This window comes from Oryctolagus cuniculus, chromosome 3 (assembly GCF_964237555.1).
Source record: "Oryctolagus cuniculus chromosome 3, mOryCun1.1, whole genome shotgun sequence".
Classification (NCBI taxonomy): Eukaryota; Metazoa; Chordata; class Mammalia; order Lagomorpha; family Leporidae; genus Oryctolagus; species Oryctolagus cuniculus.
This window is the reverse complement of record NC_091434.1, coordinates 178365917-178391302: the sequence shown is the minus strand read 5'-3', so window position 1 is coordinate 178391302 and position 25386 is coordinate 178365917. Positions and strand designations below refer to the sequence as shown.

The following is a 25386-nucleotide window of genomic DNA, read 5'->3' as shown; positions in this document are numbered from 1 at the left end:
GCCATCTTAAGTGTTAAAGTGATTGTATTAAGTGTTAAAGTGAACATATAGATAGGATTAATTGATAAAGTGATAATATAAATAGTGTCAAGGGTTTGGTAATAAGAATAGAGAGAAATAAAAACAAGAGAATGTTCCAACAACATTGGGAAGCAGTCCACACAGCTGACTCATAGAATGACAATTGCTTTAAGTAACACTCTGACCTCAGAATCAGCCCTTAAGGTTCCCTGGTCTGGATGAAAAGCCCATGAGAGCATTTCAGGCATGGAAATGTGTGTGAGAGAGAGAGAGAGGGAGAGAGGGAGAGAGGGAGAGAGGGAGAGAGGGAGAGAGAGAGAGAGAGAGAGAGAGAGAGAGAAACGTGCACCAGAAAGAAATATCTTTCATCTGCTAGTGCACTTCCAGATGGCTACAATGGCAAGGGCTGGACCAGGCCAAAGCCAGGAGTCATAAATGCCACCCTGGTCTCCCACATGGGTGGCAAGAGCCCAGGTACATGGGTCTCTTCAGCTGTCTTCCTAGGCATATTAGAAGGGTGCTGCATACCCCAGGTTCTAGTCTTGGTTGGGGCGCCAGATTCTGTCCTGGTTGCTCCTCTTCCAGTCCAGCTCTTTGGTGGGCCCAGGAGTGCAGTGGACGATGGCCCAAGTGCTTGGGCTCTGCACCCACATGAGAGATCAGGAGGAAGCACCTGGCTCCTGGCTTCGGATCGGCGCAGCGCGCCAGCAGTAGCGGCCATTTGGGTGGTGAACCAATGGAGAGAAGACCTTTCTCTCTGTCTCTCTCTCACTGTCTAACTCTGCCTGTTAACAAAAAAAGGGTGCTGCAGCTGAACTCACCCTTTCATGATGTTGGCCCCTCAATTTGCTAATATTTTCTGTAGATTTTTGCATATATTCATCAAGTATATTAACGAGGCTGGCTGTAGCTTCCTTTATTCATTGTGTCTACTGATTTTTGGTATCAATATAATGTTAGCTTCATAGAATAATTTTGAAAGAATTCTCTCCCCTTCTATTTTTAAAATAGTGGGAAAAATTGTTGTAATTTTTCTTTAAATGTTTGACAAAATTCAGCAGTGAAGCCATCTGGTCCTGGACTTTTTTCCTGATGGGATAATCTTTATTATTGGTTCAATTGCATTACTTGTTATCGGTTTGTTTAGGCATTCTATTCCATCATGAGTCAATCCAAATATTGTTAAGGCATATGTGTACAGGAATTTGTCTCTAACTTCCAGGTTATTAAAGTTGTTGCTGTAAAATTATTCACAACAAATTCTAATACTCCTTTCTGTTTCTGTGGATCAGTTGCAATGTTTCCATTTTCATCTAGATTTAGTGTGCAATTTAACTTTGCTGTTTCTTTGTTAATTTTCTGTCTCTATCATCTATCCATTTCTGAAAATGGGTTGTTAATATCCCCTATAATTATTATATTAGAGTCAATTTCTCTTCTTAGTTCTGATACTAATGTATTAATTTTTTGGTACTCCAATATATGTTTACAATTGTTAGTTCCTCTCAGTGGGGTGATCCCTTTATCAATATATAATGAACTCTGTTATATATGTTGCTTTCAACCTGAAATCTACTTTATTTGATAAAAGCAAGGCTACTCTAGTTTCTTTTGGGTTCCATTTGCATGTACTATCTTATTCTTTCAGTTTCAGTCTATGTGAAGAGGTGAAGTCAGTTTCTTACAAGCAGCATATAGTGGGTCTTACTGTTTTCATGATTATTAAGTCACTCTATGTCTTTTAATTGGAAAATTTACTCCAATTACATTTATGGTCCCTGTTGATAGGTAAGGTGTTATTCCTGCCATTTTCACACTTGTTTTGTATTTTTATTGTAGTGACTTTCTTTTTTTTATATCATTTTATTATTCATGTTTAAGTGATTTTTTTCTAGTAGTATACTTTGATTTCTTGCATACTATTTTGGGCAAGTCTATTATAGATTTTTGCTTTGTGGTTACCATGCGGTTTGCAAAAAAATTCTTTTAGATATAATAAGTTATCCTGAAATTATAATAACTTAACACTGATTATAACTACAGGGAAAGAGATGAACAAAAGCAGAGATAGGAAATCTGAATAATTAACTTTACCCTTTGCTCCATACCTTACACCTTTTTAATTTTTGATTTTCCCTTTTACCTCTTAACATTTTAATGTAGAAATTATAAAAATTTTTAGTCTTCACACAAAAGATATGTATGGCTTATGCATGATATTTGTAATATTGTAGCCTTCTGAATTTGTAGTTACTCAAACCAGTGAGTTTTCTATTTTTTGGTATTTCCCTCTTGCTTCTTAGAATCAGTTGGAAAAACTCTTTAGCATTTCTTGTAACACAGGTCTGATGATGATACACTCTTATCTTTTGTTTAGGAATGTCTTTACTTCTTCCTCATATCTGAAGGATAGCTTTGTAGAGTAAAGTATTCTCAGCTGGCATTTTTTTTCCTTTAGTACCTGAAAAGTCTCCTGTTAATCCCTCCTAAGCTGTAAGATTTCTGCTGAGATGTCTGTAGTCAAGTGACTTGGAACCCTTTTATTTGCAATTTGCTACTTCTCTCTTGAAGCTTTTAAAATTCTATGTCTTGGAGTAGAGATGGTTATGTTGAAAGTGGTGATCTCTGACCTTCTTCTACCTGGATCATTGCATGGTTCTCTAGATTTGGGGAGCTTTCTATTACTATAACTTTGTTTTTTTTTTTTTTTTTTTTTTTTTTTTTTTTTTTTTTTTTTTTTTTTGACAGGCAGAGTGGACAGTGAGAGAGAGAGACAGAGAGAGAAAGGTCTTCCTTTGCCGTTGGTTCACCCTCCAATGGCCGCCGCTGCAGCCGGCGCACCGCGCTGATCCTGGCAGGAGCCAGGAGCCAGGTGCTTTTTCCTGGTCTCCCATGGGGTGCAGGGCCCAAGCACCTGGGCCATCCTCCACTGCACTCCCTGGCCATAGCAGAGAGCTGGCCTGGAAGAGGGGCAACCGGGACAGAATCCGGCGCCCCAACCGGGACTAGAACCCGGTGTGCCGGCGCCGCAAGGTGGAGGATTAGCCTATTGAGCCACGGCGCCGGCTCGTATTACTATAACTTTGAATATACTTTCTATATATACCCTTTAGAATTCTCAAATCCCTCTTAAACTATAGTTAAATAAGATATTTCTTCTTTACATTCTATCCAAAAATTTCTGTAGTCTTTAATTTTTCTCCTCCAAATGTATATTTTGAATTACCCTGTCTTCACACCCACTGATTTTTCTGTTTGACGTATTCTGCTATTGATTCTCTTTAACAAATTTTTCATTTCACTTAGTGAATTTTTCAGTTGAAGAATTTCAATTTGAGTTAATTATTTCCATCTCTCTATCCATTCTCTCTGTTAGAATATTAAATCATTTTTCTGTGTTCTCTTGAAATTTGTTAAGTCTCCTTTTCCAAACAACTGTCTTGAAATATGCATCTGAGCACTTAGAAATCTCAGTTCCTAGATGGTTTGTTTGTAGCACCTTATTCTGTTCTTTAGGTATGGCCATTCCCTGGAAGTTCTGGACATTTGTTGGTGTACAATGCCATTTGTGCCAATTTGTGGATGTCCTAGAAATTATACACATGTATTTTCTCTGAGCCTATGATATTTCTACCATTTCAGCAATGGCTAGCACCCTAAGTCAAGTTCGGCTCTTGGCCAATCATTGGTATTTTTTTCTGACTCAATCCTAAAATACTGTCTATGTAAAAACTTGTGCTAAATCTGCAGTTTCTGTATTGTTTAGAATGAGCTAGGAAAGTACCTAAACAGTAACACATCACTACAAGTCTCTTCCTGGGGAGGTAGTATGTTCAGACTCTTCATTTTGTATTCACCCAGACCATGCCATGATGCCAGATTACACCGGGCACCCACTGCCCACAAGATCCAGTACAGCATGAGGGTAAGACCAAAGCTGTGACCTCTCTGCAGCTAAAGTGGACTCACTGCTTGGTCTTGCTCCCAGCAGCCCTGGTGGTTCTGAGGCATAAGACTGATGAACTGTGACCAGACAACTCTACTTAACAGTGAAGCAGGTCCAGAGACTGTGGTCACTGGCCGTAAGACAAATAAAATGAATATCTGCTCAGTGTTGGTTTTATCAGTCTGACACTGAGTTCCAAAGCAGTCTATTCAAGGTTGCAGAGGTCATGAAAGCTGCACAGCTTTGTACAAGATATGCCACAGCTAGGTCTCATAGTCATTAGGTCTTGTGTACAAGATATGCCACAGCTAGGTCTCATAGTCATTAGGTCTTGTGTAACCTTGAGGGTTCACAGCAGGCCCTTTGTGAGACTGGTGGTGATGTATGCCAGAACAAGTCCATCTCACCAGGGCACAGGCCTATGACTGATACTTAGGCAAGTTCAGAGGCTCCATCCCTTGGCTCTTGCACAGGGATGGAAAAAATTATGACCTGCTCAGCATTGAGCTTTACCAGCCCTGGACTGTGTTCCAAGATGCAGTCCTATAGCTCTTTGCTATCTGCCTGAAGTTGGAGGAAGGTGAAAAAGACAATCCCCTGGTGGCTCAGACTGTCAACAGACAACGTCATACCTGAGTCTCATAGTGGCTGGGCCCCGCAAATTCTCACGGATGCACACCATGGCAACCAGAGGCTGGCAGTGACACATGATGAAATGAGTTAAGTCATCCCATTGCAGGTAGAAGCCTTTCTGCTTTATCTGCTATTGGGTTTCTGAGAAGGCAGAGCTTTAAGCTTCAAGGTGTGGTATTAAGCCACATCTCCTGCCCTCTTTGCAATGGCTGGGTGGGGGTGGAGGGGCCGTTCTTGTTCCATGTTCTACCAGCAGTTTTTTGGGAGAGTGGTGGAGGCTGGTTGCCTGCTATGGAGGCTAAAGATCATCAGTCTGCATCTGATTTTTTCTCAGTGGGCCTGGAACTGGGATTCAGTTCCTTCTGCCTATCATGAGCAGGTAGTGCTGTTCTGTATGATATGCTCGTTGGAACATGGAGAGGGGCGACATGGGCAGCTCTTTCCTTTCTGTTTTCCCCATTGTGACTTTTCCTTTATTCTACTAGGAGGAAGCTGTTGGTCTCTCAACTGTAGTTCTTGTGAAGGTGACTTGGTTCATGGATTGTTCAGATGGCAGTCTCCTTGGGGAGGTAATTGCCAGACCATCTTGCTCAGCTCTGGCCTTGGTTTTCCTTTTCTATGCCCAGGTTGTAGCTGATCCACTGTAATATTTCATGATCTGCTGTAATCTCATAGGGTCATTTCCAGAGATTTCAAATGGCTGCTCTTAAAAAAATAGATAAATCAGTTCCACGAGGAGCAGGTCTGCAGTACTCCTGATGCTGCTCTCACTACTATGTATTCTTGTTCATTTTTATATTTAAATATGTGTTGCATGTGGAACTCTTCCTTCAGGCAAGGTAAGAAATATAAATCCAATTTTCTCCATGTACTCAGTTGTTCTCTTCTTATTGACAGATCTATTTTTATGCAGGTGATCTGCGATGTCATCATAATCATATGCTAAATTATCATATACATTTGCCTCTATTCCTGTTTTTTTTATACTCTTCTATTTATTACTATGTTTAGTGAAATGCCAGTATTCCATCATTGATAATTTTGAGATTCTGTTATGTGTTTTAACCTGTGACATGGCTTGTTTCTCTACTTATTGTCCAGAGTTACCGGCTTACTTGTATTTTTACACTCATAAATAAAATTTAGAATAAACGTCTCCATCTGTGTTGAAATAAAAACATGTTAATATTTTTACTGGTTGTATTATGTGTTTTTAGCTGCTGCAATGAGCAATCTTTTCTCCTTTTGTGTCTTTTTTTGTCTTTTTTCTTATTTTTTATACATTAATATGAGGGCTATTAATTTCTATACATTAATTTTATAAATTCTTTACTGCATTCTTTTTTTATTTTTTATTTAGTAAATGTAAATTTTCAAAGTACAGTTAATGGATTACAATGGCTTCCCTCCCATAATCTCCCTCCCACTCACACCCCTCCCATCTCCCACTCCCTCTCCCATTCCATTCACATCAAGATTCATTTTCAATTATCTTTATATACAGAAGATCAATTCAGTATATATTAAGTAAAGATTTCATCAGTTTGCACCCACACAGAAACACAAAGTGTAAAAAACTGTTTCAGTACTACTTATAGCATTACTTCACATTGGACAACACATTAAGGACAGAGATCCCACATGAGAAGTAAGTACACAGTGACTCCTGTTGTTGACTTAACAAATTGACACTCTTGTTTATGGTGTCAGAATCTCCCTAGGCTCTAGTCATGAGTTGCCAAGGCTATGGAAGCCTTTTGAGTTCACCGACTTCGATCTTATTCTGACAGGGTCATAGTCAAAGTGGAAATTCTCTCCTCCCTTCAGAGAAAGGTACCTCCTTCTTTGATGGCCCCATTCTTTCCACTGGGATCTCACTCACAGAGATCTTCTATTTAGGTCTTCTTTTTTTTTTTTTTCCAGGGTGTCTTGGCTTTCCATGCCTGTAATACTCTCATGGGCTCTTCAGCCATATCCGAATGCCTTAAGAGCTGATTCTGAGGCCAGAGTGCTGTTTAGGACATCTGCCATTCTATGAGTCTACTGTGTATCCTGCTTCCCATGATGGATTGTTCTCTCCCTTTTTGATTCTATCAGCTAGTATTAGCATTTACTGCATTCTTTATATTTAGTAATAATTTTCAGTGTATTCTTTTATTTTCCACATAATTATACTTTCTGAATTTAGATATTTCTAACTGATTTCTTATTTCTAATGGTATTGGTTTGTGACTAAAGCATTAATTGCACATTCTAGGCAGTTACAGAAGTTCTTGAGATTTTTTTCTGGTTTTGATAGCAATATCTATAATATATTTATATTTTTTATATGATTTAACTTATATATTTATATATTTATAATTACGTCAATAAATATATGAAATGTCCAGTTTTTCCTATATGAGTAAATACTTTCTTTGGAGAATGGGTTTTAAAGCGTTTCAAATATTTTTACAAAATTTATAAAATCATATAATCTACTTTATTATAATGGTTAATAATTCTAATATATTTCCTAATATTGATGCATCCTTGATATCTGGGAATGAACCCTGAAGATTCATGATTTTACTCTTTTAACATGCTATAACTTTCGATTGGTAAGATTTTATTAAGTATTTTTGCATTAGTGTTTATTATTAGTTTGCATCTTTTTTGTATGTATTAGAACTCCACTTAAAACCTTAGTGATTGGGGCCAGCGCTGTGGCGCAGTGGGTTAACGCCCTGGCCTGACCCTGGCATCCCATATAGGCGCCGGTTTGAGACTCGGATGCTCCACTTCCAATCCAGCTCTCTGCTAAGGCCTGGGAAAGCAGTAGAAGATGGCCCAAGTCCTTGAGCCCCTGCACCCATGTGGGAGACCCAGAAGAGGCTCCTAGCTCCTGGCTTCGGATTGGCACAGCTCCAGCCACTGCGGCCAATTGGGGAGTGAACCACTGGTTGGAAGACCCCTCCCTCCCTCCCTCTCTCCCTCCCTCTCCTCCCTCTGTGTAACTCTGACTTGCAAATAAATAAATCTTAAAAAAAAAAAAAAACCTTAGTGATTGTAAAACAAGCACCAAAACACACATTCACACTAATGCTGTTTAAAAAATATTTCTAAAACTGAATGACTTGTTAAGGGCCCAGGTCTGGAACAGGGTGGTGTTCTTTTACCTGAATGATTACCACTCATTGTTAGGGGCAGGGGTTCTGCAAAGGTAGCTCAGTGCTTACTTTGGGATGGGTGGCAAGGAGCTGAGTGGGGATTTGGAGTATGTACGTTAGAAGGGAGAAGTAAAGTGGGAATTGACCTGGAAAGTCTATGGATGCCAACACCCAAAGGAAAGTGTGTCAGTGTTTGTGTGGTAAACTTGTAATAACTGAGGAACTTCCTATAGTTTTAAAATGCATCTCATTTCCTCCACCACAGGGTGCTATACTCCTGTGCCTGATACCATAGCCTTGCCTTAGGTATGTGAACAACTAAGTGGAAAAAACAGTGTGCCCCTCCACTGAGAAGTGTGGGTCAAATTGGGTGGGAGTTACCACCCAAGTTCATGACCAAGACAGAGTCACACCACAGAGTCAGGAGCTGGAGTGTGAACAGACCATCTTATCCCAAAAAACTAGAGGAAGGTGAAGACATCGAATATAGCAGTATAATAATCAAGGCTTCTCTTGCATAGCATTTGTAACCTGAATGTCACATTCATATGCCTGATTTCATTCAAACTTTATGGGGGTTTGGTGTGACAGCAAGTCATATTATAATCTGCTAGGTAGATAGCTTTACGTTTTGAGAGGTCCTGTTCTTAGTCCAAGGTCACATAGCTAGTAGAAGGTGGGATTGAGTTTATGCCTAGGGTTTCTAATAATGTAATGTTTATTTTTGCATAATAATTCATACATATTTAAGCCATGTAGAGCTCAGGGAAGTTTTCTTCAGGCACTTTTGCCTTTCACATGGAGTGGAATGTGTGTGAGGATCCTGGAATACCACTGACTTGATGGGATTCTGTGATATCTTTGTCATGGTGACTGACCTGTACCAGTTCAACACCTAAATTAAGAAGTGGAACTGATTTACAAAGAAGCTGAATCTTGAGTTTTCTAAAACTCTGATTACACTTAAGATGCTATTTCTGTGCGCATTTGATGCCCTTCAATGTATTTTCAGCTGCAATCAAAGCATATGCATGTGTTTTCTTGCTTTGAAAAATGATGCTGCTGCTAAAAGTAACTCAGTAAAGATCTCTGATCATTACTGGTTTGACAGATATGGATCAAAGTGAAATTCTTTCAGAGAAAGTAAGTTGCTCAATGATTCAATAAGCTGAACTTTAAAATGTGTTTCTAGTAGTCTATGAATATGGTGCTATGCATGGATGACACCTTAGATTTCCACTTGGCCGCTTGCAAAGATTAATGACCAGTGTCGCAGGCAAGAAAGAAAAATTGTATGGATTCTGGATAAATGCATGGCATATCTTATGGTTTCCCTAAATAGCGCTTAAGTTTTTTTTTTCTCCTTGTGTAAAGCTATATTTTTTCTCCTACCAATGAATGATAGCAATTCTATACTCTCAAGGAGCATTATGAAAAATATGATTTCCTCTGTTAAGTTATATTTAGTCTTATAAAGCCCAGCCCCTGCCCTACCTCATGTCTTTGGTTAAAACTAGGGTTACCATTGTGCATCCCCAAATGCTTGACCATGTACTTGATAACTGTACATTTGACATATTTTTTAAAAAAACAATTCCAGAACACAAATTTAAGTTTAAACTTTCTGATTGTAGAAGAATATGTAAAACTTTTTTTAAACATATTTTGGAGACTACATACTATCCTGTGAAATATACCATTCTGCATTATTTTACTCTTAGGAATTATGTAGTTTTTAAACTGAATTGACAAATCACCTTTACAATTGCTAGTCCCAGGAGACCAGTTGAACTTAATGTTTCTCCTTTCATTTTATATAATGGATGATAGTGGACATCAGATATGTGGATGAAAAATACAGTGACAATGATTTGGTCAGTTCAAATGATGCAATCTAACTGCCTATGACAATAAATGCGCCATTTATAAAGTTTGTTGGTAAACAGTACAATTTATAGAAATATGCCTTCCTTGCTCGCTGTACAGCACCAAAGTAATGAATTTTATCCTAAGACAGTTCAGATACTGAAATAATAGTTTCATCTTATGCTAGGAAATAGATTTTATGCTAGCTTTACTGATTTATTTTAGAATTTTTAAAATATTTATTTATTTATTTGAAAGGAAGAGTTAAGGGGGCAGAGGGAGAGGGAGGGAGGGAGAGGGAGGGAGAGAGAGGGAGAGAGAGGGAGAGAGAGGGAGAGAGAGGGAGAGAGAGAATCTTTATCCACTGGTTCACTCCCCAAATGGCCACAATGACCAGAGCTGTGCCGATCTGAAGCCAGGAGCCAGGAACTCTTCCAGGTCTCTCACACATGTGCAGGAATCCAAGCACTTGGGCCATCTTCCACTCCTTTCCCAGGCCATAGCAGAGAGCTGGATCAGAAGAAGAGTAGCCGGGACTTGAACTAGTGCTCATATGGGATGCCGTGCTGCAGCTGCTGGATTTACCTGCTATGTCACGGCATCAGCCTCAGAATTAATTTTTTAATAAAGAAAAATTTCTCCAATTAAATAAACTTTGCACTGTAGTTGACTTACTTAAAAATAAACTCCAATTGTTGCTAATTATAGTTACTTTTTTATTAACTGCTGTAACAACAAATATAATTGTTCAGTATCCTAAAGCACTTTTATTTTTAATAAGTAATTTAAAAATCTATTAAGTTCACGTACTAATCAACAGTAGTGAAGTTCCCAAATACAGAAACTCTCATTTTTTTTCTCTTCTAATGCAACATGGAGATGTTTGCTTTTAGGTTCAATGGATATTAATGGGTGGATAACCTGGAGGAGGTGGGTGCTCACACTTCCGTCTGTGTATGTTGAGGTATGGAAGTAGCTCCACCTCTGAAGCATGGGCCCTTCCCCATATACTTTTCCATAGAATGTATTCTTCAGGGGAATTCACACATTTAAAGCTATATCTTTTTGTCTCAAAAATAAAATCAATGTGTATCTATTGTGCTGGGTTTTGATACCCAGCTTTGACTCCTGATTCCAGTCTCTTACTCATGTAGACTCTGGGAGTCAGTGGTGATGGCTCAAGTAGTTGGGTTCATGTCATTCATTGGGAGACCTTGATGGAGTTCAAAGATCTCAGGTTAGGTCTCTTACTCTAGGCCTCCTACTCTCCCAGCTGTTGTGGGCATTTTTGGGAGTGAACCAGTGGATAGGAGCTCCCACACTTATATAAATACATAAAGTAAATAATTCATTATTTAAGTGAATGCAGTTCTAATACCTATACAATGAAGCAACCTAAAACTTTTTTAGAAGGATATAGTTAAGTTTTGCTTCTAAGGAAATTTAACAATAGGGAGAGAAGATAGTAGAGGATAGTATGCCCAATTTTATGTCAGTTCATAGGAATAAATATTTTGATTCCAGAGGATTAGCCTTATAGCCTACCTGCAACAGATTTACAAGTAGAATCCTATGATCATTACTAATGTGCCAAGTACTCATCTTGCTTCCCTAGGAAATTTATTTGAGAAAAATTTCTGGAACCTTCTGTGTCCGCTTATGTTTACCAAGCTGTCTCTGTGTTTTCCCAGTTATGGGCTGCTTCATGGTTTCCTACAGACTTCTAGTTTCATGAATTTGAGTTTCACCTGATTGGACCCTTGACAACTCCATGAATTTTTGCCAGCTTCCTTTCCCAGCAGCAATGATATAAGCTAGGCAGGGGTTCAGTGAGTCACAAGGAACTAAGGACTGCTGACACACAAGCCATGGGCACTGCTCAAATCCCATCACCTTGCATACCAACTCAACATGGCTGAAGACGTGGCACGCCCACTCATTACCATGTAGCTAATCTTCAATTTTCAACATGCTTCAGAGGCCATGGCATCTTCCTGGAGGCCACCATATGTGTCACAGCCCACCTGAAAACCTGCCTCCTGTGGACCATCAACCAGGTCCTGCCAGAATACCACTCCTACCATGTCAAAAGGGTGACCCCAACCTGGATGGGTTCAATTCTGCCTTTCAATACATCCTGCTTTTCGGTTCATCTCTATCAACATCTCTTGATTGTATTATTAGACACAGGAAGACGAGAGCATGGACTCTCCAAGCTCCAGGCAGGCTCTCAATCCTCACAACACAATTCAAGGGTCCCTATCTCTACAGCAAGGCTCTGATTCTGTCCAAGCCAATGTCTGGTGATCCTTTTCAAACTTGGTGTATTGCATGGAAATCTAATGCACTTTCCTAATGGCATTTTAAGTAGTATAATTGTTGAGGGATGCTCACCATTATATTCCAGCCAGAAGATAGGACGTTTTGAATATGGACCACAATCTAGGTTTTTATTTTGGTTTTTGCTTTAGATCCATGATGAAACAATGTCAAGTACACAGCACACTCATAGAGGGTTTGCTTGAGCTCCTTTAGACACCATCTTTTTGGACCTATCTGAAGTCTTAATCTTATAGAGGGAAGAGTTGAGGGCAGACTTAATGGCTGTCAGAAGTAGTAGGTAAAATGTGGGATATGCTGTGGTGCTTTGGATATCAATACTCAATATTTAAATAAAAGAAAACTAGAAGAGAATAAACAATAAATTATCTCAGGGAGATTCCTTAGATGTGACTTAGTAATGTTTGCTCTACATTGATTTTTGGTCTCAATGCCTGCTTTTATGGCTCTCATGACTAGCTCCATTTGTGTTCTAAAAACCCTGCAATTCATCCATTCCTTCATGTGACAGCTCAAGCTTACTGCATTCTGGTGGATTACTCTTGGTGCCTACCATGAGTATACAGTGGGTATACAGTATAAATGGGCCAGTACTACACACCCCATTGCTTTTTAATGCTCTATACTAACTATAATGGGCACTTAGAAGTACAGCCTCTGAGCATGATTTGTATTACATCATTTTTGATTATTGCACAAGAGTAGCTTACTGAATTTACTTTGTATGCTTAGGATTCCAACTCAGGTGGGCATATTTTTTAGCTTTTAAACATAAGGAGGAGAGCATCTTAATTTTATTGGTGTTGCTAATGCACTTAACAGCTGTACTCACAATAGCTTTATGAGAATAAATGCTTTCTCACAAAAATTTCCTCATTAGCATACTCCTGAGAAACTCTGCATAAGATCACACTAAGTCAAATTTGTTTCCTGCTTGATGCAATATCTCCTTTGTAGTTTCACATGGATGCTTGGATCTCCTAGGACAGTATATTGCTTTATCAGTACCTATCTTGCTTAAAAAATCTTAGTCAAAACCTCCATACAACTGGACTTAACACCTAGTAATGCTTAATGCAAGTAAAAACACTCCCCATAGGAAAGTGACAATGTACTGTATGTCAGGAAAGTGATGAAAGCAACCTTTGCCTCTATTATCTTTTGCCATTTTTTTCTGAGGCGGAAAACTGGGCCAGCCATTTTTTTCTTGCCACTGCCTTCTATTGCACTTTGTTGTTTCCTTGACTTCATAACACATCAAATTATCCATCACTGGAAAAATTGTGAGTGCATTTTTTCCAGCAAGTATAAGAAAATAAAAAAAAAACTTTATGCTTGTCTGTTTTCCTTCTAATTCTGGAAAATGTAAACCGTCCTCGTTGAATGTGCAGCATTTCTTCTGCCTTATGTATTTTCAGCTGTCCTTGAATTCTTTATTTTCCTTCCTTCATTTTTAGAAGTTGCTACTTTGTTATTTCTGAAATATTGTTCACAACTCATTTTACAAACCTATTAAGAAAAGTCACGTCAACACGTACACTTCACACGTTAGGGAAAAGGATTTCAAGATGGGATATTCATAAAGTAATCCACAATCAATTTTCTCTTAGTATGAAATCAATTCATCAAACAGCATTTTGTTTTAAGTATAGATATAAAGATAACTCCCAAATGAACAGTCATAAACTTCTGACATGTATAAAGTAATATGAAGACTCAGAAACAACACAAGGATGAATATAGCAAGTGCAAATATCTTAAAACTAATAGGAACATAAAAATAGAAAAATTAATATGTTATAAAAAAGCATAAATTAAAGGCCTAACAGTCTACAGAGGCCCCTGGTGAGAGACCATTAAACTAAATGAATGCAATGCTTTTGAAGATTGCAATAGAGAGTTGCCACAGAATGCTGTGTCACAGTCGCTTCATATTGTAATTCTACCACTCCCTGATTCTCATAAAGTAACTCTGGAAGTGAAATCGACTTTTTAAAATACAGAAACCTCATTAGACCAGTGTTTACTGTTGAAGTGTTCTGTATTAAATAGGATTTTCTTGGCTTCTGAAGGAATTTAACCAAGGAAGAAGTGGCAGGCTTTCATTAGGCTACATTACGAAGTGTTCCAACACCTGGACTGTAAGCATAGCTAAGCTATTTAGTATGAAAGTAGAATTTAGGAAATTACATCTATAGAATGCCAAAGAACACAAAATATCCTTGAGCACCAAGAGTCTTAGCAAGAAAGCAGCAGTTTGGAAGAACATATACATGGCTTGTTATATATTTTAAAGTATCACTGGACCTATTAATCTGAAAAAGAAGGGGGGCGGAGCCAAGATGGCGGAATAGTGAGGGCGCACACCGATAGTCCGGGAAAATTTAGTTTAATAAAAGGGGAGTTACGGTAGCCGCAGAAAATAGAACCAAACAAAAATTGCAGGGGAAACCCTTCTGAATGGAGCAGGCGTGAATCAGACGACCTACTGGGAGAACAAGGTCGCCCACCACACGGAAGCAAAGTCGCGGGACCCAGCCACAGAAGCCCCGGGGTCTGCGCGACAGTGCTCCAAGGAGAGTGCATGCCACACAGAAAACAGCGGGGAGACTTGAGACGCTCAGGGCTCCGAGTCCACACATCAGCGCTGGAAGGGGAGGTGAGCTCAATAACCCGAGACATTGGTGGGGAAACAGGGGTCAGAATCTAGAGGGGGGCCGGAAAGTGCAGCAAACTCACTACCGGAAAGAAGGAAAAAAAAAAGCTTTGGGGTTTCTCTTCCCCCTAACCTTGCAAAGGTTACAAGCCTGCAAGACTTGAAGAATTCCCAAGAGACAAAGAGCAGGCCTCCTCTTTGGATTTACATATCAGTGGGGGAGAGTTAAGGAACTGAGTCACTACAATTCAGTAGCCTAGGCAACCCAGTGGGAGTCCAGAGGAGCCAAAGACTGGAAGCTAAATACCATCAATTCTGCACAGCCCTGCCCTGCAGTGTTACTTACCCCCTGAATAAATAAAATAAATAAATAAATAAAAAGAGAGAGATTTACCACGCATAACCTGAGGGTGTCACCTTTGCACACCCTTAACCTGGAAGAACCAGGCAGAGCTCTCAGGCCCCACCCATCTCAAGCCTCCAAGGCTCCTCCAACAGCAGGCAGTCCACTTAACATGGACACAGTATAAAAAAAAAAAAAAAAAAGAAAAAAAAAAAGCGCACAGTGACGCAAGAAGAATTAACTATGCCGAGTAACAAACACAGAAATAGAGGGAGCAAGATCAACGATGACACTATGATGCCTCCAAATAAGCAAAACACCCCAAGCCAAGAGTATGAAGATGATGAGATAGAAGAAATGCAAGATACGGATTTCAAAAAATTTATGATAAGAACATTTAGAAGTTTTCAAAAGCAAATCCTTGAACTACAGAAATCCTTATTGGACAGGATTGAAAATCTTTCTCGTGAAAATGAAATTTTAAGGAAGAGTCAAAATGAAACTCAGAAACTAGTAGAACAGGAAAGTGTAATAGTCAAGAGAAATCAAAATGAAATGAAGAGCTCAATAGATCAAATGACAAACACATTAGAAAGCCTTAAAAACAGAATGGGTGAAGCAGAAGAGAGAATATCGGACTTAGAAGATAGAGCACAGGAAAACATACAGTCAAACCAAAGAAAAGAAGAGGAAATTAGAAACCTGAAAAATATTGTTGGGAATCTACAGGATACTATTAAAAAAACCAACATTCGAGTTCTAGGAGTTCCTGAAGGCATGGAGAGAGAGAAAGGATTGGAAGGCCTTTTTAGTGAGATACTAGCAGAGAACTTTCCAGGTTTGGAGAAGGACAGAGATATCCTAGTACAGGAAGCTCATAGAACCCCCAATAAACATGACCAAAAGAGATCCTCACCACGACACGTGGTAATTAAACTTACCACAGTGAAACATAAAGAAAAGATCCTAAAATGTGCAAGAGAGAAACGTCAGATTACTCTCAGAGGATCTCCAATCAGACTCACAGCTGACTTCTCATCAGAAACCCTACAAGCTAGGAGGGAATGGCGAGACATAGCACAGGTGCTAAGAGAGAAAAATTGCCAGCCCAGAATATTATATCCTGCCAAGCTCTCATTTGTGAATGAAGGTGAAATAAAGACCTTTCATAGCAAACAGAAATTGAAAGACTTTGTGGCCACTCGTCCGGCCCTGCAAAAGATACTTAAAGATGTGCTACACTCAGAAACACAGAAACACGGCCATCAATATGAAAGAAGGGAAAGGAAGAACACCTACCAGTAAAAGAGCATGGGAAGCTCAAAGCATATACTAGAAAATATTTCCGGGAAAATGGCAGGGCAAAGTCACTACGTATCAATTGTCACATTGAACATTAATGGTCTGAATTCTTCAGTTAAAAGACACCGTTTAGCTGACTGGCTCACAGAACACAACCCAACTATTTGTTGCCTACAAGAAACACATCTCTCTAACAAAGAGGCATGCAGACTGAAAGTGAAAGGTTGGAAAAAGATATTCCATGCCAACAGAAACCAAAAAAAAGCAGGTGTAGCCATATTAATATCAGACAAAATAAACTTTAATACAAAAACTGTTAAGAGAGACAAAGAGGGACACTATATAATGATTAAGGGTTCAATTCAACAGGAAGATGTAACTATTATAAATGTATATGCACCTAATTACAGGGCACCGGTCTATTTAAAAGATATGTTAAGGGACTTAAAGGGAGATTTAGATTCCAATACAATAGTACTGGGGGACTTCAATACTCCACTCTCAGAAATAGACAGATCATCCGGACAGAAGATCAACAAGGAAACAGCAGATTTAATTGACACTATTGCCCAAATGGATCTAACAGATATCTACAGAACTTTCAACCCTACATCTACAGACTTCACATTCTTCTCAGCAGCGCATGGAACCTTCTCTAGGATTGATCACATACTAGGCCATAAAGCAAGTCTCAGCAAATTTAAAAGAATTAGAATCATACCATGCAGCTTCTCAGACCACAGCGGGATGAAGCTGGAAATTAGCAACTCAGGAAACCCCAGAAAGTATGCAAACACATGGAGACTGAACAACATGCTCCTGAATGAACACTGGGTCATTCAAGAAATCAAAAGAGAAATCAAAAACTTTCTGGAAGTAAATGAAGACAACAACACAACATATCAAAACTTATGGGATACAGCAAAAGCAGTATTGAGAGGCAAATTTATAGCAATAGGTGCCTATATCAAGAAATTGGAAAGGTACCAAATAAATGAGCTTTCAGCGCACCTCAAGGACCTAGAAAAACTGCAGCAAACCAAACCCAAATCTAGTAGGAGAAGAGAAATAATTAAAACCAGAGAAGAAATTAACAGGATTGAATCCAAAAAAACATTACAAAAAATCAGCCAAGCGAGAAGCTGGTTTTTTGAAAAAATAAACAAAATTGACACCCCATTGGCCCAACTAACTAAAAAAAGAAGAGAAAAGACCCAAATCAATAAAATCAGAGATGAAAAAGGAAACGTAACAACAGACACCACAGAAATAAAAAGAATCATCAGAAATTACTACAAGGACCTGTATGCCTGCAAACAGGAAAACCTATCAGAAATGGATAGATTCCTGGACACATGCAATCTACCAAAATTGAACCATGAAGACATCGAAAACCTAAATAGACCCATAACTGAAACAGAAATTGAAACAGTAATAAAGGCCCTCCCAACAAAGAAAAGCCCAGGACCAGATGGATTCACTGCTGAATTCTACCAGACATTTAAAGAAGAACTAATCCCATTTCTTCTCAAACTATTCAGAACAATCGAAGAAGAGGGAATCCTCCCAAATTCTTTCTATGAAGCCAGCATCACCTTAATCCCTAAGCCAGAGAAAGATGCAGCACTGAAAGAAAATTACAGACCAATATCCCTGATGAACATAGATGCAAAAATCCTCAATAAAATTCTGGCCAACAGAATACAACAACACATCAGGAAAATCATCCACCCAGACCAAGTGGGATTCATCCCTGGTATGCAGGGATGGTTCAACATTCGCAAATCAATCAATGTGATTCACCACATTAACAGACTGCAGAAGAAAAACCATATGATTATCTCAATTGATGCAGAGAAAGCATTTGATAAAATTCAACACCCTTTCATGATGAAAACTCTAAGCAAATTGGGTATAGAAGGAACATTCCTCAATATAATCAAAGCAATTTATAAAAAACCCACAGCCAGCATCCTATTGAATGGGGAAAAGTTGGAAGCATTTCCACTGAAATCTGGCACCAGGCAGGGATGCCCACTCTCACCACTGCTATTTAACATAGTTCTGGAAGTTTTAGCCAGAGCCATCAGACAAGAAAAAGAAATCAAAGGAATACAAATCAAGAAGGAAGAAGTCAAACTATCCCTCTTTGCAGACGATATGATTCTGTACTTAGAGGATCCAAAGAACTCTACTAAGAGACTATTGGAACTCATAGAGGAGTTTGGCAAAGTGGCAGGATATAAAATCAATGCACAAAAATCAACAGCCTTTGTATACACAAGTAATGCCATGACTGAGAAAGAACTGCTAAGATCAATCCCATTCACAATAGCTACAAAAACAATCAAATACCTTGGAATAAACTTAACCAAGGACGTTAAAGATCTCTACGATGAAAATTACAAAACCTTAAAGAAAGAAATAGAAGAGGATACCAAAAAATGGAAAAATCTTCCATGCTCATGGATTGGAAGAATCAACATCATCAAAATGTCCATTCTCCCAAAAGCAATTTATAGATTCAATGCAATCCCAATCAAGATACCAAAGACATTCTTCGCAGATCTAGAAAAAATGATGCTGAAATTCATATGGAGGCACAAGAGACCTCGAATAGCTAAAGCAATCTTGTACAACAAAAACAAAGCCAGAGGCATCACAATACCAGATTTCAGGACATACTACAGGGCAGTTGTAATCAAAACAGCATGGTACTGGTACAGAAACAGATGGATAGACCAATGGAACAGAATTGAAACACCAGAAATCAATCCAAACATCTACAGCCAACTTATATTTGATCAAGGATCTAAAACTAATTCCTGGAGCAAGGACAGTCTATTCAATAAATGGTGCTGGGAAAACTGGATTTCCACGTGCAGAAGCATGAAGCAAGACCCCTACCTTACACCTTACACAAAAATCCACTCAACGTGGATTAAAGACCTAAATCTACGTCCTGACACCATTAAGTTATTAGAGAACATTGGAGAAACCCTTCAAGATATTGGCACAGGCAAAGAATTTCTGGAAAAGACCCGGGAGGCACAGACAGTCAAAGCCAAAATCAACTATTGGGATTGCATCAAATTGAGAAGTTTCTGTACTGCAAAAGAAACAGTCAGGAGAGTGAAGAGACAACCAACAGAATGGGAAAAAATATTTGCAAACTATGCAACAGATAAAGGGTTAATAACCAGAATCTACAAAGAGATCAAGAAACTCCACAAAAACAAAACCAACAACCCACTTAAGAGATGGGCCAAGGACTTCAATAGACATTTTTCAAAAGAGGAAATCCAAATGGCCAACAGGCACATGAAAAAATGTTCAAGGTCACTAGCAATCAGGGAAATGCAAATCAAAACCACAATGAGGTTTCACCTCACCCCGGTGAGAATGGCTCACATACAGAAATCTACCAACAACAGATGCTGGCGAGGATGTGGGGAAAAAGGGACACTAACCCACTGTTGGTGGGAATGCAAACTGGTCAAGCCACTATGGAAATCAGTCTGGAGATTCCTCAGAAACCTGAATATAACCCTACCGTTCGACCCAGCCATCCCACTCCTTGGAATTTACCCAAAGGAATTTAAATTGGCAAACAAAAAAGAGGTCTGCACCCTAATGTTTATTGCAGCACAATTCACAATAGCCAAGACCTGGAACCAACCTAAATGCCCATCAATGGTAGACTGGATAAAGAAATTATGGGATATGTATTCTTTAGAATACTATACCGCAGTAAGAAACAACGAAATCCAGTCATTTGCAACAAAATGGAGGAATCTGGAACACATCATGCTGAGTGAAGTAAGCCAGTCCCAAAGGGACAAATACCATATGTTCTCCCTGATCGGTGACAACTGACTGAACACCAAAAAGGAAACCTCCTGAAGTGAAATGGACACTATGAGAAATGGTGACTTGATCAGCATAGCCCTGACTGCTAATGGACAACTTAATACATTATCCCTCATAGTATTTTTTTTTTGTCTGTTCTACTTAATATGACTGGTTTAATTCTGTAATTATCACACAGTTATTCTTAAGTGTTGAAAATTAACTGAAATGTGATCCCTGTTAAACATAAAAGTGGGAATAAGAGAGGGAAGAGATGTATAATTTGGGGCATGCTCGGGCTGACTTGCCCCAATTGGTAGAGTTGGAAACATACTAGGGGATTCCAATTCAATCCCATCAAGGTGGCATGTGCCAATGCCATCTCACTATTCCAAGTGATCAATTTCAGTTCACAATTGATCATAATGAAAGGACTAAGAGTCAAAGGGAGCACATAAACAAGTCTAGTATCTGCTAACACTAACCGATAGAATAAATAAAGGGGAGAGTGATCCAACATGGGAAGTGAGATACTCAGCAGACTCATAGAATGGCGGATGTCCTAAATAGCACTCTGGCCTCAGAATCAGCCCTAAAGGCACTCGGATCTGGCTGAAAAGCCCATGAGAGTATTTCAGGCATGGAAAGCCAAGACACTCTGGCAAAAAGATCTCTGTGAGTGAGATCCCAGTGGAAAGAACAGGTCTTCAAAGAGGGAGGTGCCTTTCTCTGAAGGGAGGAGAGAACCTCCACTTTGACTATGACCTTGTCTAAACAAGATAAGAGTCGGAGAACTCAAGGGGCTTCCATAGCCTTGGAAACTCATGACTGGTGCATAGGGAGATTACTGGTGCCATAAACAGGAGTGTCAATTTGTAAAGTCAACAACAGGAGTCACTGTGCACTTACTCCTCATGTAGGATCTCTGTCCTTAATGTGCTGTACACTGAGGCTTAATGCTATAACGAGTACTCAAACAGTATATTTCACTTTGTGTTTCTATGGGGGTGCAAACTGTTGAAATCTTTACTTAATGTACACTAAACTGATCTTCTGTTAAAAAAAAAAAAAAACAAACTATCAATTCCCAACTTGATTCTCACTGGGATTAAACATGACAATAGGTCTGATCTGATTTCATCATCATTTAAAAAAAAATCATCTATTATTTTTCACTTTATGTTTCTGTGTGGGAACAAACTGTTGAAATCCTTACTTAAGGTATACTAAGCTGATCTTCTGTATACTAAGATAATCGAAAATGAATCTTGATGTGAATGGAAGGGGAGAGGGAGTGGGAAAGGGGAGGGTGGTGGGTGGGAGGGACGGTATGGGGGGGAAAGCCATTGTAACCCATGAGACGTACTTTGGAAATTTATATTCATTAAATAAAAGATAAAAAAAAAAAAATCTGAAAAAGAAGGCAACTACAAAATAATCCCTGTTGAATAAACTGTGGAATTCTGAGCTCAAAGTTATTTTGTTAATTGTTTTATTCTGTGTTACAGAATACAAATGAAAACTATAAGCCTATTTTATAATTAATCAAATTGTGTCATAGACCAGTGTCTGCTTGAAATATCTTAATAAATAATGATCTTTGAATAGGGTGTTATTTTTACACACCTGGGTGAACAATATCATTATATTTAGAATACAACCATTGTTTGTAAATGCAATTGTATTTCCTATAAATCTGCTCAAGAGGCTTGTTGGCATTATTTATGTCTCTTATGTGATTTTTTTTTATCTCTGGAAAGTTTTTTCTCAATATAGCCTTAAGTTATTTAGTTTGAAGCATTCAAAAACTTAAACCTTAATGGCATGAACCTTTTGGAAATCATTCTGAATAAATATCCACATTTTCCTAATGCTTAATGATTATTGATGTTAAAGTACTATGCCATTAATGAGATATCATAAATCAAAGTACTTAGAGAGGAGAGGAGAAATAAGAGTCTCAGCAGGATGAATTATTGAATAAAATAATATATTCTTAAGATGCAATAGATTCAATTTTCATTAGAATTTCCAATGACATATCAGATTTTCTTTCCCTTATCAGAATGGCAATGTGTTGAAGATGCACTTTGTCAAAATATTGAGGGGCAGAAGGAAAAACAAGGCCTATATAGACCTTGGTTTACTTTTGATATTTAATTAACCAAATCCTTTTACAGAATCCCTGCTCTCCACTTACATCTCCATGAATTTAGAATCCTGCATTCTCACCTAATCTAATTTGCATGCCCAATCATACCAGTTTCCTATTATTTCAATGACCACAACTGACTTGTATCCTATCAATTTCCTTGAACTTGAAATTGTTTCTGCTTCAAATTCTGTCTCTCTAGCTATTTGGATAGATGACTAACTTTTATTCAATATGTTCTTCACTGTGGCATATTATTTCCAAGTAAGACAATTATCCCATTGCTGTCAATGCATGAAACTTCTCCCATCCAGAGGTAAACTCTATTTCCCATTCTCTTGAATCTGGACTAGTCTTACGACTTTGACTGATAGGGTGCAGCAGAAGTGACTTTGTGGAATTCCTGATTTAGACCTTAAGAGGACATTAGCCCCTGCTTTGGTTTTCTCTTGGGATTCAAACTTCACATTTTTTTAAAAACAGAAACAAATAAAAACTTGAAAAACACCACAGTCAAGTAAAAAGAGACTAGCCTATTTTGGTAATGTCAGTGAATGAGGAAATTATTCTTTTTCAGTAATCAATGAAAACAGTTTTTCTACCTTCTCTAACCCACACTAATTGTCTTATGGATCCCTCTTTGAACCAATTGCTGTGGACATGGAGAACATCATTTACAGTCTTAATGCAATTAGGGTGCAGTAGAACTTGTCCCATTTTAGAAAATGTGAAACTACTAAAAAAGTATTATATAGGGCTGTTTTGGCCATATCCTCAAGAATCATAAATCATAAATTCTGGCAATATTTTCCCACTGTTAGAACCCAGAATTTTGCTATTTACTATTTCTTTTATCTCAGGCGTTTGAGTCAGTTCCAACACAATTTGTAAATCTGCCAATTACTGTTTTCTTCAAAACTTGAATTCATGACTTGAATAATTTATAGTTTTCTTTAGAACATGTTACTGTAGTATATTTTTATGTTAGGCACATCCCACCTTATATCTTTTCATGTTTTTTATGTTTAGTATATAAACCACTGTTGCACATAGTAGGAACACAGTTATCTGCTTGGAAGGAATAAAAGTATTTTAAACACAACTTTTTTTGAATATTTTTTAAAGATCTTGAAATAGCCCTAAAATATAGGAGCTTTTACAGAAGGTTGTTCAACAAACCTAGGTTTCCAGAAATAGACGAGTTCTTCATCAATACTCACTTCAATGTCTTTAGAATGTGAAAGGGAACATGGTAGATTGTTTGAGAAAATATAGAAGAGGATTTGTGCCATCTTTGTTTTGAATTTTCTTAAGGCTAAATGGGATTCTTTCTGGATTGCCTTTGAGAGCTTTGGAGCTCAATAAATTCAATTTCTATTATAATTTACTTGCTTGGAGATAATTAAGATTAGCACATCATTAATTTTCTCCTACTCCTTCTTCTTTCATAACAAATAATAAATTAGAACTCTAAGATTGTTTTAGTGCCAGTACCCAATAGGTCTGAACCACTCTGGAGAGCATTTGAGCACAAAAGTCTGTGTGTCACCAGGTTGTCACAAACTTGTGAAGCCATGATAAAAACCTCAACAACACCTATTACTCTCTCTCCTTTTGTTGCCTCATTTATTTGCACTGCTCTATTTTTTTCTTTATTTAAAATAGTTTAATATAAGCTTTTGGTTCAGAGTAATCATTTTATACTTAGAAAAATGTTGCCAAGATAATACTGAGTTCTCATGTACCCCTCATCCTGATTCTCACAATGTTAATATCTTCTGTTACTGTGGTTCATTTATCAAAACCAAGAAACTGACACTGATCTTTTACTATTAAGTGAACTCCAGAATTTATATGAATATTCTTTTTTCCCCAGGATTCAATCCAGCAATATACTGTATTTGTTTACAATGTCTTCTCTCTTTCTCTCTCTCTCTTTCTCTCCACCTTCCTCACACTCTCCCTCCCTCCCCTCTTTGCTTTTTTCCTTGTGTTACATGCACATGCAGCAATTTGGAGAGAAAGAGATTTATTGACTGCAAAGAATTCCCCCATTAAATATGGAAAGGAGATATTAGCTTTACTTCAGGCAGTATTGGAACCTTCGGAAGTGGCTGCCATTCACTGTAAGGGACATCAGAAGGAAGACAAGTACGTTAGCAAGAGAAATACACTTGCAGATAAAGCAGCACAAGTGATTTTCTATAGTGTAGTGGTTATCACATTCACCTACAAAATAACTCTGGTAGTCATGTTAAGCCACCTCCTTTGCTAACTCCTGTACAAAGGAGTGGAACACACCCAGGTGAAGATTGGCAGATTGAACTTACTAGTATGCCTTCATCAAATAACTACAAATATCTTCTACGTTTGATTGATACTTTCACAGGATGCATACAAGCTTTTCCAGTTTGAACATTAAAGGCACAAGAGGTAACCAAAGCCTTGCTGAAGGACATTGTACCACACTTTGGATGTCCACAGTCACTCCAGAGTGACAATGGATCTTCATTTGTGTCTAAAATAACTCAACAGGTAGCTGCTGCTCTACGAGTTTCTTACCATCTCCTTGCCTCTTTGGGACCCCAGTCATCAGGTAAAGTTGAAAAGGCTAATCATAGTCTTAAGAAAATTCTAGATAAGCTTTGTCAAAGGACTTCAGAACTGTGGTTTAAACTATTACCTACTGCTCTCCTCGGGATGAGAATAGCGCCCAAGATTGCCCTAAAGTTGCGTTCATATGAGATGCTACATGGTAGGTCCTTCCTCACCTCTGACACCCTCTTTGATTCTGAAATTCAAGATCAGATAAAGCATATTATCAATTTGGGCCAGGTACAAAAGCTCTGATAGAGTATGACAATAAAGTTCTCCCAGTGCCAGTTCCTAAAACTCATACGCAGCCTATTGCCCCAGGAGACTTAGTTTTATTAAACACTTGGAAGGAAGAATCCCCATCAGACCAGCTGCAGCCTAAATGGAAGGTACCCTGCCAGGTGCTGCTGAGCATGCCTCCCCCAGTGACACTATAGGGCATCCCAAGCTGGGTGCACTTGTCAACAATTAAACTTCTACCCATTGAGTCTTTGCAGGTGCACTTGACAGATACGTCTGCCTACTTCTGTGAGC

General features: G+C 38.5%; 1 pseudogene; it reads left to right on the top strand.

Annotated features, from left to right (window-relative positions):
• The window catches only part of LOC100355287 (septin-7-like), a 92434-nt pseudogene extending 77864 nt beyond the window's left edge, over positions 1 to 14570 (top strand).
• Positions 14571 to 25386: the final 10816 nt, after the last annotated feature.